Genomic DNA, 15,126 nt, shown 5'->3' on the forward strand with positions numbered 1-15,126 from the left:
AGGTGAGGCCGGCCCAGCCCTACCCAGCCCCTATCCCCCTCCACACACAATGGCGGACCTGCCCCAGATCATCAGGGGTCAGGGGCTTTTGGCAAGGCTCCAAGCTCTTCTCCACCCTTTAAGCCCATGTGCCTTTGGAATCCAGGACACAGCACCACCAGGAACTGGCTGTGAAGAGAAGCTGAAACAAATTTCTAAAAACTCACTTCAATTCAGCAAACTTTAAGTACCCATCATGGTGCAAACCACTGTCCTGGCTGACCCAGTCCTCACCCTCACAGAGTTTACGAGGACAGCTAGGACACGTAAAAAATACCTACAACTCAGATAACACATAGGGGATGGCATAAAGGGAGAGCAGAAAAGCATTCTGGGAGCAGCACGGTGAAAAGAGTAATAGCACAATGGGGAATCAGGGAAGACTGCGTGGAGGAGGCAGTGTTTAACCTGGACCCAGACTCCTAAGTCCTGGCACCTGCAAGTTTGACTCATCAGTGTTGAGATGAGCAAGTAGTAATTGGGTGGATAAAAAAGAAAGTGTTTGTAGAACCTGGGTGTTGCCTGTGCCCTGGTTGTGAAAGGTGGCTTTGAGGTGCTTGCAGCTTCTTTTGTCTTTGAGAAATCAACTGACACAGGCCTCAGAGTGCAGACATGGACACTGCAACCTTACACCGTTTTTGGTCTTTTCCCATATAGAGGCCACCAGGGCTCCTTGGCTCACTTTGGCATAAAAGAAGGAAAGTAGACTGGAATAGCACACACTGGTTAGGTATTGCTTTTAAAATGGATTTGAGGAGCAAGACAGGGTCAGCTGCCTTCACCAGATGCAATTTTTAAGCTCTCAGCATAAGGGATTCATACTAACCCTTTTTCCTGGAGTTTATAAAAGCCAACCCTTCTGCACTCAAGTGCCAGCAAACCTGGAAAAGAAGGAAAGGGGTATAAATGTCCCACTCCTGACAGCTCAAATGTTTGAAGATAACATAGGAGAGCAGGTGGAGGAACCAGCATCTTTTAATCTAAAGGTCTTACCAGGCCACCAGGCCATCGGAACACACATGGCCAGAGAGGGAAACTTCAAGGGAATTTCCAAAAGGACTGTTTTATTAGAAGTCCAGGAGATCCTGAGCTTGGGTCTGAAATCCCCGGAGGCACACAGACCGCAGCTGGTGCAGTTCTGAGGTGCAGGGGCCCCAGGGACGCTGTTGGGTTTGGCTGTGAGTATTGCTGCTTTCCCCTGCAAAGCCACCAGGAAGTTCCACCCCAAGAGTGAAGCATTTGAAGCCTGACCGCACTCTTACAGCACAAGCAGCTCTCACCCTGCTTCAGAAAGAAACCCAGGGCAGGAACAAAGTCTGTGATTAGCCGTCAGCCCCACAGACCAGATCAGAGTTGGCGACAAAGAAATCTGTGAAACCTGGGGATGGTGGCAAAGCTCTCTGATGAGAAGATGCTTTCTAAACCGTGAAGCACTATACAAATGTAGGCTTTTCGTCTATTCAAGGAAAAAATTTCAACATTAGCCTCATTTTGAGCAAATATCCATGTTCCCAGCACCTCTGCAGCCAGTACTATTTTCCTCACTCCCACCCTCCCACTGACGGTTGATTAACTGATTAGTTCATTCATTCCTTTTCGCTGTTCATTTGCTGTCGGCTTTCCTAGCCCCTACTCTGGACCGGAGACTGAGCCCACCGAGATGAATAAGACACGGCCAATGCCTGGTAAAAATGTCCCAAAAGGTATCATTACCCAAAAAGGAGAGTAAAAGTCATAAAAAAAAAAAAAAAAAGCAGCACACCAGAAGCGGCTCCCTCTGTAGAGGGGAGAAGGATGACGGTTGAAGGTAAAGGGGCTCTCTACTTTTTGTATTCGTGACACATGAGACTCAAATCCATCACCCATGTGCACCTCTGATATTTCTTTTAATGACTCTCATGTGAGAGGGCCTTTCAGATGCAACCAAATAAAAATGGCTTTGCCTTTTGGTTTTGGAATAAGCTACTATTGCAATTAGGCAGACATTCTATGACATGGACTTGGTTGCTGGCAGTTGTTCCCAACTGGCTCCAGAGTGAATATCCCGCCTTGGAGGGCACGCAAGCATCAGGCCACCTTTAATTATTTCCTCTTTCACACTGCCACAGGGCAGAGGCCAAGAAAGTTCTGCTTCATATGAGTGGCACTCTTCTGGCTCATTGTAGGTCAATTTCCTGTTGACCCAAATCCCTCTCTGGCCCCAGGGGTTGAGACTCTGTGTTCCAGTTAATAAATTCTAGGCCTTAAATAGCCACACATGTTGACAGCTCTTTGCCCTGTCCCCTGGGCCCATGTGTCCTGCTCTTCGGCTGGCCCCACCTCCCGTCAGCCCTCTGAGGCAGGCAGGGCCAGTGGTGGGGACAGGTCCCCAAGGTGAAGCCCAGACCCTGGCACCATGCTGTGTCTCCTCACTCACAGTGCCAGGACCCACTAGAGGACACAGGGTGAAGGCTCCCCATGTGGCTTCTGAGAAACCACTGATAAATTCAGGGTGGGATTATGGTGTATTGGAGTAGCTAGAGGGAAATATCTAAACTGTTGAACTGTAATCCAATAGACTTGATTCTCAAGATGAGTGAATAACGGTCGAGTTTTTAAGGTGTGACCATGTGATTGTGAAAAGCTTGTGACTGACACTCCCTTTACCAGCATGTGGACAGATGAGTAAGAAGGAAAAAAGAAAATAAATAAATAATAGGGTGGAGGGGTGTTCTGTTTTACCTTTATTCCTATTTTTATTTATTTTCGGAGTAATGAAAATGTTCAAAAATCTATTCTAATGACGAAGGCACCGCTATACGATGATATTGTGAACCACTGATGGCACAATTTGGATGATTATATGGTGTGTGAATATTCAATATATCTTAATAAAATTGCATTTTAAAAAATTCATGGTGGACTTAAAATATAATTCACTGGTTCTTGAGGTATGGGTTCATACACCTGAGGCATCTGAGAACTTGTTAGAAAGGCAAACTCTGACCAGACCCAGAGGAACAGAAATTCTGGAGGCGAGGCCCAGCAGTCTGTTTCAAGCCCTCCAGGGTACTTTGATACCTGCGAAAGTTTGGAAATCACTAACATAATTATTTGAAGCCGAGATGAAAACTGGTTGGTTCATGGTGCCCGAAATTTGTAGTAACTGCTCAATGTGACTGCCTCAAAAGAGTATTTGTAAGTGGCCATTTCCTCAAACATTGAACTATATAAATGAGCTTAGTTTTTTTGAGTTTCCTTAAAATAGATGTCTCAGTTGTACAGAGAAGGTAGGGTTTGACAAATGAGTGTGCTTGCTGAATCATTAAACTGTTTCTTTTGGTCGCTAGTATCTTGGAGTGGCTAGAGGTGAAGACTTAAAATTGCGGAATTACAACCCACACCAAACTCTGAAATCTGTTCTGCAATTAATTGTTGTGCGGTGCTTTGAAATCTATTGCTTTTTTGTATAGATGCTATTCTTCCCAAAAAAAAGAAAAAAACTGATGATAAAAAATATATATACTCCTTCTAGCCGCCAATGCTCTGGAGCAGCTAGAAGGAAACACTTAAGATGATGGTGTGGTGGCCCATGACAAAGTCTGGGATCTGTCCTGCAACTACTTGTTGAAGGGTGCTTTGAAAACTCTTGCTTTTCTCTTTCTTTCCTTTGAATATATATTATACAATTAAAAAAAAGTTAAAAAAAAAAATAGACTGTCTTAGAGGTCCTCACTGGTCCTGTCTGAACCCCCTTCCCTGGGCGTGTGGGGCTAAGGTGAAGATGACTGACTGGATTCTCTCTTTCCTCCTCCTCAGCTTTCTTGTCACCCCCTTCTTCAGGAGGCAGACAGTTCTGCAGGTCCAAAGGCCACCAAGGAGAGCAGCCATCCCATTGTGTGTCTTGTCTGTTGAGAAGCAGAAAGGGAGAGGAGGAAATGGAAGGAGAATGCGAGAGAAGTGGGGAGGCGAGATTTAAAAACAGAAATAAGGAGGAGGGGAAAAAAAGGGAGGTCACCGAGGAGAAGAAGGTAGCTGAGGAAGCCCCAGCTGCCTTTATTTCCAGAATCAGAGGAGATGTAACCCCACCTCCAGGTCCAACCAATCTGGAAGGGAGAGCACGGTGGAGATTTGGAGCCAGACCAAGGCAATCACCAATTATGAGCTGTGCTGTGTGGTCTTGAGTCAACCACTTTAATTCTTGATGAGTCGATTCATTCATTTGTTTATTCACTTATTCACTTTACAAAATAAGTATAGGCTGCCAGACACTGTCCTCTGTGTTGTTTCCTTATTGGCAAAATGGGAACAATAAACTCAATTTGCAGAGTTGTTAGGAAGATTCATGATAAACTCCCAATATAGTGCCTAACATCATAGTTATATGCTTGTGAATTTTTTTTTTTTCCTTAGGAAGGCACGGGGAATCGAACCCGAGTCTCCAGCATGGCAGGAAAGAACTCTGCCACTGAGCTACAGTGGCCCACCCATACCATGCTTGTGAATTTGACCTCACTAGAACGTAAGCCCTTGAGGACAGGGAACTGGTCTGTATTTGTTCACTTCTGTATCCCAGCCCCTGGAAGAGGGACTGGCACGCAAACAAAATCTGAGGAAAGAAGAGAGAGAGAAAGGGGGAAAGGGAGGAAAGGAAGGAGGGAGGGAGGGACGAAAGAAGGAAGGAAGGAAGGAAGCTAAGAAAGAAGGAAAGGAGGGAGGAGAAAGGGGGGAGGGAGGATGGGAGGGAGGAAGAGAAGAAAAAGGAGTAAGCCGTGGCTCGCTGAATTCTTGCTCCCCTTCTGCTAGCATGTGAGGTGGGCCCCAATTCTGAGTAGTCCCGAGAACACAGTCACTTTAGCATCAGACCCTGGAACCACATCACCTCCTTTTCTCCTCAGCAGAGCTGGAAACAGAGGCCTTGATGCCATTCAAGATACTCCAGGTCCGCTCTGGGCCAATCCATGAAGCAGCTGAAGTTTCTTGTTGATGTTCTCCCACCTTCCTCTTTCCAAGCCCCACCCCCATCAGGCTACCCCTGATGCCGGGGCCTTCTTATTACTCAGAGGCTGTCTGGGGTCCCTCACCCCTAAGGAAAAGGGGAGAGGGAGATGACAGAGCTACATAGCTACGGGCTCTCAAATATTCCCCCTGGTAACACATTACAAGGCTGGTCTCCTGGATTCTCCCTGACATCAGTGTGTGGAAACGGCTGATGAGCAGATTCTCGCTCTGGTGTGAATGACCGTAGTAGCCTGGGGCACGACCCCTCTCAAGGGTACTTGTCCTATAACAGGGCATGTGCTTTAAACCAAAGCCAATGATGACAGACGTTAGAACATTAAAGGACCTGTATAGACCAGCCTGGCCCTCTCATCTCCAATGGCAGCCCTATGAAAACATAAAAATAAATACAGAGTCCCTAAACAGAATAGCTCCTTGTAAGTCCCTAAAACCCCTTTTCCCTATACACCAGGCTATGTGCGCTGACCTACATTGGCAGAGGCAAGCCAAGAAATGCATTCTCCTGTCTCACTGCCTTCTCAACACCTTCAAACATTGCGAGGCGTTGTCCTATTATCACCTCTAATTTGATAAGAAGTAATTTCCTGACACATGGAGCTCTCCCAAGAAGCCACCCACACCGCCAGAGCCTTCAAATTGGGAAACTGTAACACCAGCCTACCTGAGACTTTAAACCAACAGCTGTTCCCTCCCCCACCCCCCAGCCTCCCCCCTCCCCCCCCCCACACATTTCCTTCGGACCATAAGGGAAACAGAAATTGCCTTCCTGCTCCTTGGGGAAGAAATCACCAGACTCGGGAAGCAGCCTCTTCCAAAGCTGTTTCTCTAACTAGGAAACAGAGGATCTCCATTTCCTGTGTCTTAGAAGGTCGGGATTTAAGGCAGGGCTTCTCTGCCCTGCTGCCCAAGGCAGAGCTGGGAAAGATTCAGGCGCAGAGGCAGCGTGCAATGCAGATCTGACTGTATCTGGGGTGAGGTCAGAGTCTCAGGTGAAGAGCACAAATCTGCCGTGAAGCGGCTCTCACTTCAGATGCCAGCCACAAATTTGGGGACTCCCTGGGCTACCCTTACTTCCGACCAAGTGGCTACAAATTCAAGGGTTCCCACCACCCATGCAGGTTCAATAATTCCCTAGAGTGACTCCCAAAACCCAAGGAAGTGTTTTACTAACTCATGCAGTTTTATTACAGCAAAGGACCAGGCTCAGGACCTGCCCCCCAAAAAGAGGCACAGAGGGAGAGGACTGGGAAAGTCTCAAATGCAAACCTCCCCTGTCCTCTCTCCATGGGGTTTGAATGCATCACCCTCCTGGCACATGATGTGTATTTCCCATCAGGGAAACTCACTTGAGGTTCAGTGTCCAGGGTTTTTTATTAGGGTTTCATTACATGGCCATGACTGACTATTGAGTCAGATGCCCAGGCCCTCTTCCTTCCCTGAGGTCTGGCTAATATGACACGACCCCAAGCCCCAACCTCCTAATCATATCGTTGACCTATCTGGCATGACCAACGCCCATCCTAAGACCACTGGTGTGCACCCCACTCCCAGTGTCATTCCATCAGCATCAACAATCAGGTGTGGTCTGGGGGCTTGCCATAATTCACAAAGACACCACAATCACTCAGAAAATTCCAAGGGTGCAGGGACCCACCGCACCCCCTCCCCAGGAGGCAGAACGAAGACGAGACCTCTCTCTGGAAGCATTGCTCTACATCGCCCCAGGTCGGCGTATCCCTGCCCAGGCACGTCCTATTCCTGCCCTGTTTCTTAGCACCGAGCCAGGCTAGAGACCCCACTTTACCAGCACGAACACAGCAGAGAGCAGAGGCGGCTGGGCCCTGAAGTGGATGACGCCTAAGTGGCGGGGCACCTCGGGTCGAAGTCCTGGGAAGGGTCCCAGCAGCGTGTTCACACGCCAGATGCTTTTGTAAGCTTTGTAGACATATTGCAACCTCAGTCAATGAAGACTTCCACCTCTTTCCCTTCTGACATCCCCTTCACCATATATCCCCCAGTAGAGTGGTGGAAGATATTCTGGGCATTCCATTAAGGGGGGACTGAGTTAGGGGTGCATTTAATTTGAGTTTCATGGGACATTTTATGCGATTCAGTCACTTCGTGGGTTAAGTTATTGTCAACCATCCTGAGGGGCGGCTTCCGGTAGGAGGAATGGCATTCTCATCTACCCTCCTGACACAGAAGTGCAGAGCCAGAGGCAGCGTAGGGATGTGAGAACATTCTGGAAGTGTGAGGTAGTGATGGAGAATCAAGATTTGGACTATATGAAGCCAGTGGCAAATCTGTGGGAAATTCGTCCAGTTCTTTTATGAAAGAAGCTTAATAGTGGTTTTCACACATTTGACAACAAACCTAAAAATTTACATGACCTGCCGAGAAAGAGTTATGACGCTTTCTAAAATACAATAGCGAAAAACAAATTTTGACCTACCAGGTTTAAAGAAAACCTGAATTATCTTTCTTTACTCTCCATGAAAAAATATTACAAAGTCACTATTATATGAAGAGGTGATCCAAGAATGTGCAACCAAAAAATGTGTGAAACGAAATATAAGATTGTAAGCACAGTTAACTAATGGAAATATTTTATTTCTCTCATTGTATCATGTTTGTGGTATTTCTGATTTGCTGTGATTTGTTTCCTAAAACAATATGCGCTTTTATACCTAATTTTGTAATGTGCGTTTTTGGTTTTAAGAGGTCCTTCCTCCAAAATTATGGAAGCTTCAGACCCCACAGACTTGGATCCAGTCCTGTCAGGGAGTCCCCAAGGTCACAATTCAACTCTATCAGCGATATCCCCCATGTAATGAAGGCACTGACCCCCTGCCCCAATGTGTAAGACAGACAACTGAGCACAGAGATGCTACCAGCACACAATGCATTAGAGTGTCACACAGGCAAAGGAGGCCTTCTCGCTGGGAGATGGATAACGCACATTGATTCGTAGGATTTGGTACTGGGTCCTCAAAAGGAAGGTGAGATCCAACTTCAGGGAACTTTGTCCTGAGTTCTGGCAAGGCAGGGGAGGACTGTCCCCAGTGGAAACACCATATTATGTCCCCCTGAAATAACGTTTCTGAGAACGGGGCCTGCCCCTGCCTTCAGTTAGAGGAGGAGAAGTCTCACATCTCTGGGAACAAATCTTCCCACCCAGAGGCCAGGTGTTGTAAGAAATACGAATGTTTTTAATCTCCTGAGTCTGACAGCCCGTTTTTCCTTTTTCACCTTCTTCCTTTCTTTTAAGTTATTTTATGTCGAATGCAACATCAGCCTCAACAAAATCACCTCTACACAGCAAAGCACCTGCAGGTGGGCAGGGCAGCGGGCACGCACCCTGGGGCTGCCCAGGAACCCGGATTTTCACGTGGTTTCCTCACTTGGGTTGGGCCCCTGAGCCGCTGACAGGGCCCCAGGGAGGTCCCGCGTGACAAATGGCTCGCCCTGCCCTCTATTTTTAAAGTGTTCAAAAGTTTCTTTAGTAACTACTTTTAGAATTCTGACAAAAGAAAAAAGGAATACATATTCATGCTAAAAAAAAAAAAAAAAAAGAAAGAAAAGAAAAAGAAAATCCCCTGCCTCTCTGCAGGGGGCCCCTCAACCCGGCTCCAGGTGGTGGTGTAGGCGCTAGGGTAGCTGCAGCTGGTAAACCTGTCATTCCCCAATCCGGTCACCAGGCCTCCTCCTTCAGGATCGCCTGGGGGCTTCTTAAAATGCAGATGTTGTCCAGGGTTCCCCCAGACCTTTCCAATCAGCTCTCTGGCTGGCGCCCTGAAGCTGCATTTTTAACAAGTTGCCCAGAAGAATGGGATCTAAACCCATCGCCCTGGACCAGGGGCATCCTCTCTAGGGCTGCAGTCCCAGCATCTTAGGTCCCTTGGCTCTGGCGCCACCCTGCCTGTCATCTCGGGACTCGGGAAGCTCTTCCCTGCTGGCAGGAACAGACACTGTTTAGGGTATCTCAGTCACGGGCGGCTCTGTGCGAGGCTCGCGGCGAAATACGGAGGCAGGAACCTACCCCAGCAGCTGAGTCTTCTGGTCCTTGGCTGTTCGCCATACTTCTGCAATCCCTGTGGCAACTGGCTCTGCCAGCTGGTTCCACAGCTCGAGGCCAACAACTGGAGTCCATGGCTCCACCCACCACCGCCAGCCTGGAGAAAGAACCACACTGCAGGGGCAAAAAGGACCTGCCGTGCAGCCAGGTATGTGGTATTTAACTCCACAAGATGAACTGATCATGGGGATAGCACTCAGGAGGGGTGCAGCTGATAAGTTCCTCCACCCTGCCTCCCTCCAATTTACCCCACAGACATCTCCGGTCGCCAGCTGACAGGCTGTGTCTTTCTATGAACTCAGCCAGCTTAGTAAGGCACGGCCCTATATTTGCTTTCCATCCCTGGCTGACCCCTCTCGCCGCCCTGAGATGACTTCATTATAAAGCATTAGCACTTAGGCTGAGCATCGGGTGCAGCTTTCTAGGAAACCCAGGTTAAGACAAAAAACAGCAAACACTCAGAGGCATTATTTCATTTAATGCCCATGACACTCAAACAGGATGTTATTATCCCAGTTTTGCAGAAGCAAGAAACTTCCAAAGTCCTACAACTACATAAACAGTGCAGCCGGCATCCAAACCCAAGAAGCCCAACTCCAGATCTCACGCTTCTAACTGCACGAGTGAGTGCTACGTCCCTAACACCTCACCTATCTGACCATCATTATGACTTACCTCTAGCACATATTTTCTGTGGAAAAGAATGCTAGATGTAACCCCATTATTCATCCTCTCCCTTTTATAAAATATTAGAATCTGAGGATGTTGGCACTGTATTGCCCTGCCTCTCTGGGTATAGCCATGTGATTAAATACTAACCCTTGGCATGCAGGAAATTATGTGAACTGCTTCCAGATGGTGGCCTCAAAGGGAAGGAGACTGCTCTTCCCTCCCCTTAAAGGCTGAAATGCAGGCACAGTAATTGGAATTAAGCAGCTCAGCCATAATGTATAAGCCTAGCATTGAGGATAGCACCAAAGAGATTAAAAGAGCATGAAACACCCCAAAATCAGTAGTGCTTCTATACACTAGTAATGAACAATTGGAAGAAGCAAGCAAGAAAAAAAATTCCACTTATAATAGCAACTAAACAAATCAAATAACCAGGAACAAATCTTACTAAGAATGTAAATGGCTTGCACATAGAAAACTACAAAACAAAAGAAATCAAAGTAGGAAGGACATTATAAATGGAAGCATGTTTCATGTTCATGGATTGAAGACTAAATATTGTTAAGATGTCAATTCTACTCAAAGTCATTTACAGATTCAACATAATTCCAACTGAAATTCTAACATCCTTCTGTGCAGAAGTGAAAAAGCCTATCATCAAGTTTATTTGGAAGGTTCACCATCCTGAAAAAGAAGAACGAAGTTGGAGGCCTCACACTTTCTGATCTTAAAAATTATTACAAAGCCATAGTAATCAGCACAGCATGGTACTGGCACAAGGACAGAGATATAGACAATGGAGTAGAATTGAGACCTCAGAAATCACGCTCACAATTATAGCCAATTGATATTTTTGTTTGTTTGTTTGTTTTAGGTGCATGGTCCAGGAATTGAACCCTGGTCTCCTGCATGGGTTCATTCTACCACTGAACCACCCATTCACCCTATAGCCAACTGAATTTTGACAAGGGTACAAGACCACTCAATTTGGAAAGAACAGTCTCTTCAGCAAATGGTCCTGGGAAAACTGGATCTTCATATGCAAAAGAATGAAGGTGGACCCCTACCTCACACCACATACAAAAATCAACTCAAAATGGATCATAACCTAAATATAGGAACTGAAACTTTAAAACTCCTAAAAGAAAACATAGGGAAAGATCTTCAGGACCTTATGTTAGGCAATGGTTTCTTAGACTTTTCACCCAAAGCACAACCAACAAAAGATGTGCTAGCACCACCACCATCCATCCCCAAAACGTTCCCATCATCCCAAATAAACACTCTGTGCAATTTATGCATTAACTCCCTATTTCCTATGTCCACCCTATCACCTAGCAACAGATATTCTAGATATTCTAGCAACAGATATTCTAGATTTTATTCTAGTTTGAGATAAAGCAGATAAGTGGGACATCATCAAAGTTTTAAACTTGTACCTCAAAGGACTTTATCATGAAAGTGAAATGACAACCTACACAATGGGAGACAATGTTTGGAAACCACATATCTAATTAGGGTTTTGTGTGTAAGTGTTTTATCTTCACATACATATAGTCCATCCAAAGTATACAATCAATGGCTCACAATATTGTCACATATTACGCATTTCATTACTATGATCATTTTTAGGACATTTGTATCACTCCAGAAAACAGAAATAAAAAGGAAAAAGAAAAAACTCATCCAATAAGGGTTGACATATCCAGTACATATATATATATAAAGAAATCTTTCAACTCAACAACAACAAAAAACAACCCAATTTAAAAATGGGCAAAAGACTTGAATAGACATTACTCCAAAGAAAATATACAAATGGCCAAAAGCACATTTAAAAAATGCTCAACATCATTAGCCATCAAGTAAATTCAAACAAAACTCACAATGAGATACCATTTCACACCCACCAGAAAGACTATTATTCTAAAAATGGAAAACTACTTATGTTAGAGGGGATGTGCAGAAATAGGAACAGTTATTATTGGTGGGAATGTAAAATGGTGCAGCCACTGTAGGAGACAGTTTGGCAGTTCCTCAGAAAGCTAAGTACAGAACTACCGTATAACCCAGCAGTCCCACATCTAGATATATACCCAAAAGAACTGAAAGCAGGGACTCATCGAGATATTTTCACACCCAGTGTTCAGGGCGGTATTATTCATAATTGTCAAAAGACAGAAGCAACCTAAGTGTCCATTAATGGATAAGCAAAAGGCAGTATATACACACAATGGAATATTAGTCAGCATTAAAAAGGAATGAAGTTCTGATACGTGTGACAACAGGAATGAATCTTGAGGATGTCATGTTGAGTGAAATAAGCCAGACATGAAAGGACAAATATTTTATGATCCCACTAATATGAAATAATTAGAATAAGTAAACTCATAATGTCAGAATCTAGAATATTTCTTACCAGGGGATGGAGTTGGGGTAGGAAATAGGGAGTTAATGCTTAATTGTGCAGTATCTATTGGGATGATGGGAAAGTTTAGGTAATAGACGGTGGTGATGATAACACATCATTGTGAACATAATTAACAACACTGAATTATACATATGAATGTGGTTAAAGGAAATTTTAGGTTTTATATATGTTACTAGAATAAAATAAAAAGGTTATTGTTATCATTATCATTATTACTATTTTTCCCAGGCTGAGCACAGAGCCAGGTACATAATAGGTATCAATAAATGCTCTCAGAAGGACCGAGTGAATGGCTGTCTAAACCACATTCTGTGGAATGAAAGAAATTGCGAAATCAAACCAGATACCAAGAGGAGGTGTTTTGCCTGAGATTGATCACTGCGTGAGATGGCTGCACATCAGTATCCATCAGGGAAAAGCACCCGTCAGTCCGCAGACATACATAAGCAGTCCTCAACCTTGAAATCAAGGGTTTCAGAGTTGCTTTCTCTAAATCCTGGCCCTGGCTCTGGCCCCCACTAACCTTCTAATTGGCAAGGCTCTCTAACAGGAGGCCCAGCCCACACCACCCAGGCTGCGTTCGCTCTCTGTGTGCACCTCCTCCATTTGGTGGAACCACGAGAACCTGAGATCATCCTTCCAAAATGGTAAGTGCAATTCTTACCAAGGACAAAGCTCCAAGTAAGTCATCTCGAGTCAGAGGCTAATTAAGAGCCATCCCTAGACGGGCCAACCCTGTGGCCGTCCCAAAGGCTGATGCCCCATGGGTAGGACTGCCCAGAACTAATCCCATGAGGTCAGAAGATGCCCTCTGCTTGGGGGACCACTGGAAAGGGCATGGAGTCAGGTTACCTGGGTTTAAGGTCAAATTCTAACTTCAATACTATTAGATGGTCAAGTTTCTTTCTCTTTCTGAAAACTCAGTTTCCTCATCTGTAAAATAGATACAGTGATTGTACCTACCACACAGGTGGTTGTAAAAATAAATGCAACACAACCATGTGATAATATTGTGAATTACTGATTGTATATGCAGAACAGAATGAGCATATGTTAAGGATGTTTGTGCTTCTTTCTTGTAATTTTTAAATAAATAAATAAATGCAACAGTTTCTATGAAAAGCTTGTGCAATGCCTAGTACATAGTAAGCCTGTGATATGTTAGAACTATTTTTATATTTTGGTGTAGAGCACACAGGCAAGAAACAATGGTCTTGTGCTCCTTCCTGTATCCCTTGCCTAACAGGGCTCCATCCTGATTCCCTCTACTGGACAGATTGCCCCTGGGGACCCGTCCCCAGATCTCACCTCCTCCCTTAAGTGTGCCCCTCTGTGCTGTTAAATGAAAAGCCAATGGAAAAGAGATAATCAAAACATTCCATAAGTTAAATGTAAAGGAACCCTCCAGGTAAGTCCAGCCTGCTCAGGGTTGCTTTTCTCTTTTCTTCTCAAATCCATAAGGGCAGATCAGCCTGGAAGAGATACTTTACCAGGTAAGTCTCTCCATTAGGGGGTGGGGGTGAGGCATGGAGAGGGAGGGGGCACATGCCGGGTGCTAGCTCACCCCTCCGCCTGGCAGCCTTTCTATCCTTCCCCAGGGATTAGCCTAGACCTGCAGAAACACTATTCCCGCCCGGTGCAGTGACGCGGCTGCGGACAGCAGGGGAGCACTGCCACCTGTTGGTCATCCAGCATGCCTGCTTTATCCCAGCCAAATGTCCGCGCTCACGCACACACTTGTTAAAGATTAAGCCTCTTTTTACTTAGCGCTGAATATTTAGAAAAGAAAATCCAATATCTTAGTTTTTGTCCAATGTCTCACTGTTTGAGTAAATAGATTGAAGGAGTCCTGAACTTCGAATTCAGCACAGATTCCCGCGCTCTGTCCTTGCGTAGCCACGACAGGATGTGCAAGTCCCCCGCCTCTCCGGCCTCCGCTGCCTCGGGGTGGTCCCTCCCTCTCCGGGTACCTAACAACCTGCGATGGCGAGACCATAACAGGGAATTTCTGAACGAAGCCCAACATTCCAAAATCAGAATGCAAAAGCCCTAGTTTAAGCAAATTAGCAGAAAGCGCCCTTGTTATCACCTTCCCGGTGATTGGCACACCATAACAATTAGGATTGGAAGGGCGGCAAACATGACCTGGGAAATGGCCCCTCACCCACCCTCCCCACCTTTATGGGGTTGCTTGGGAGGGGTGTGAGCAGACCACCCACGCTGCTGCTCCTCCAGGGGCTCAGGTCCCGGAACAGAGGCAGGGGCGGGGGGCTTCCCGGGCTGAGGACTGCCTGCTCCGGCTGCGTGGGCCCCACAGCAGCCCGAACCACTTGACCGGCAGCGGATGGGACCCACCCCGCCTGGCCCTGCACTCAGGAGGCCTGAGGCCCCATCTCACACCTGGTGAAACAGGGGCTAGCGTGCTGGGCCGCCAGCCACGGAAATGGAAGAACTAGGGCGATTCCTAGGGAGGTTTACGGTTCTGATCAGTTACATCTTAAAATAAAAATGTAACTTATGAAGTTACAAGACAAGAAAGGCAATTGTAAATTACACTAATTAAAAAAAAACTTACACTGTAAAAATTGCAAAACAGCAGTACCTCTGTGAAATGCAACAGTTATGTTTTACACGTGCTTACTGGTTTCACCTCATTCACTCTGGATGTGCTGTCTGTCTCAGAACTGGGCTCAGGAATTCCGTGCTGGGGAAGCCAGTGTTCATAGCCTGGCTAAAATGACTTGTCAGCGCCACTCTCCAGCAACAAATCTCTCCTCAATGATGGCCCATTCAGGGATGACTCACTGAATTTGAGGCAGGTTCTCTCTGGAGGCATTTCTGCCTAGTTTCTCCAAGCCCTGTCAGACTCCTCCTGCAGCTCCCAAAGCCCTGTGTGTTGCTAAATGTC

At 45.9% G+C, this 15,126-nt stretch overlaps 1 long non-coding RNA gene across 1 annotated transcript in view; it reads right to left on the reverse strand.

Moving 5' to 3' along the window:
- Positions 1-321: 321 nt before the first annotated feature.
- The window catches only part of LOC143682866 (uncharacterized), a 31,967-nt gene continuing 17,162 nt past the window's right edge, over positions 322-15,126 (reverse strand). The window contains exon 3 of the long non-coding RNA XR_013175338.1: positions 322-920. This is a non-coding gene — a long non-coding RNA (uncharacterized LOC143682866). The remainder of the gene's footprint in view (positions 921-15,126) is intronic.

Source organism: Tamandua tetradactyla, chromosome 5 (genome assembly GCF_023851605.1).
Source record: "Tamandua tetradactyla isolate mTamTet1 chromosome 5, mTamTet1.pri, whole genome shotgun sequence".
Lineage (NCBI taxonomy): Eukaryota > Metazoa > Chordata > Mammalia > Pilosa > Myrmecophagidae > Tamandua > Tamandua tetradactyla.